Below are 2,629 nucleotides of genomic sequence, written 5' to 3'. Positions count from 1 at the left end.
CCACAACCACCACCACCATGACTGTTTTTGTGACTAAAACACTTGGAAATTTACATTTCCTGTTGCTTTAATTAAAAATAAACAATATATTGGCTTCAAATTTTGGTAGTTTTAGACAGGGAGAAGCTAGTCGATTATATCGGTCCAAGCACTCAACTAGCACTTATTTTATGACACCCCGCAAAGATGAAAGGTAGAGTCGACCTCGGCGGAATTTGAACTCAGAACGTAAAGCCAGAAGAAATGCTGCTAAGCATTTTGTCCGGCGTGCTAAAAATTCTGGTATCGAACCGCCTTGATTTGCTTATATATTGCTTACTGCTGTTATTTAGTGTTCAATAAATTTCAGAAAAAAAGGTTATACATATATACAACCGTGCGTTTAATATATATATATATATATACATACATATATATGACTTCGTTTAGCCCTGATTCGAAACCGAATCCACACACGAGTTGCTTGTTAGGCGAAAATCTAATCCTTTGTCCGTTGTCTCTATGTTGGAAGACTGATGGGGAAAACTTGACCTTCAAGGACCTTTGCTGGTCATGGAAGGGTCAGTCCTTTGTTTAAGGTTTGATCAACTTCTTGGCCATGCACTATATTACGGAGAGCATTTCTCTCTCGTTCTCTTCCGTTTTCAACCGACTGAGAGCATCTTTCGGCCGAATCGGAAAGGGACAATGCAGTCTTTACCCTTTCTTCCTCTCTGTCAGCAGAACGCACAATCCACACTATTACTATCTGCGAGCAACAAACATACCAACAATTTACAGTTACTACTATCTGTCATATTAACTTTGCCAGCAAATAAATTGGTGAATATTATCCTTTATTCTTCGATGTTATTCTTCTGTGTGTTACAATGGTGTTCTTCGCATGAACAGTCGCTACATCGTCACGCTATGAATGGTATCTCCGACATGAGGACCTTCCGTCTTTCCGCTACACACACACAGTGTTGTGTTTGGCTGATTGCTACCTAGCTCAGATACCAGGAAACCTCAAAATGGCAGTAATTCAAAAGATAGTGCTCATAGGAACTGCCCATATCCTACGCAAAATACTTTCTATGTAATCTCAAGTTTTAAAACAAACACATAACTTTCTTATGGTTTCTTAAACATTCTCTAGAACAATACTATGTACAAAACCAAATATATGGCACCCTAGGCATAACACTAACATGAACATCTGACTTGTTATCTCTTGAGGTCCCTGGGGAAGACATGGAGCCAACTTGTACAGATGTAAAGCAAAAGTCAAACATAATAATAATAATAATAATAATGGTTTCAGATTTTGCCACAAGGACAGCCATTTTGGGAGAAAGGATGTGTCGATTACATTGACCCCAGTGTTTCACTGGTACTTAATTTATCGACCCCGAAAGGATGAAATGCAAAGTCGACCTCGGCGAAATTTGAACTGAAAACGTCTAATAAAATTCTTAAACGAGTAAAGTGAAAACAGTCTGACTAGCATCATCGTCATCACTATTAGCATCATCGTCACCGTCATTATCATCATTATTATCATCTTAGCATCATCGACCTCAGCATTGCTATTATCACCAGCAGCAGCAGCAACAGCAACTGCAACAACAATTACAACAATGAAAACGACAATATAATGAATACAGGTTTTTTCCTGTATATTGTACTGTCAACTAAGCAAACATACGAGCGCGCATACATACATATACATACACGCATACATACATAGATAGATACATACATACATACATACATATACACACACGCATACATACATAGATAGATACATACATACATATATGTATACATGCATAGATACATATATACATACATATACATACATATATATATATAAATACATATATAATACTATATATATACATACATATATATATACATGCATATATATATATATATATATATACATATATATATACATACATATATACATATATATATACATACATATATATACATAATACACATATATATGTACATACATACGCACACACACCCACACATACATACACACACACACACATATATACATATATCACCCATTTTATAAACAGATAGAAATTTAGTTTATAAATATTTCCATTCCTTAAACCATGCTGTGATACATGATCTCACTTTGGGGAATGCATCCAGTAGGAACTCTAATAAAAAGAATAAAGTTTTGAAGAATCAGAAAGTCTTTGAGACAAAATGGCAAAAACACAAAAAAAATGTGTCTAGAAGTGAATTAATTCTTAAGAATTTCGAATATATCGCAAATTGATTGGGGACTGGGAATAGAAATTAAAATAAGGATCAATTCCCTTGATCCCAAATGTCAACAAGGCAGAATATACAACAAGTCCCTTCTTCTGTGTGAAACCACAATAGTGCGGTTTGAAACAATGACACGAGATCGTACAGCTAACTGTTAATCTAAGCTTAGCAGCAGGTAACGAAGTCCTTATGTGAATGAATTCACATGCCATGTCGTAGCATACATGTCGTCAACAATAATTTAGCTTGTTTTGAAGATTTTTGAAGGTTTAAGCTAACTTTGGGCTCTAATTTACTAATTCTTGGTGTGTATGCGTGTGTGTGTGTGTGTGTGTGTGTGTGTGTGTGTGTGTGT

Source organism: Octopus bimaculoides, chromosome 17 (assembly GCF_001194135.2).
Source record: "Octopus bimaculoides isolate UCB-OBI-ISO-001 chromosome 17, ASM119413v2, whole genome shotgun sequence".
NCBI lineage: Eukaryota > Metazoa > Mollusca > Cephalopoda > Octopoda > Octopodidae > Octopus > Octopus bimaculoides.
This window is presented reverse-complemented; position numbering follows the sequence as displayed.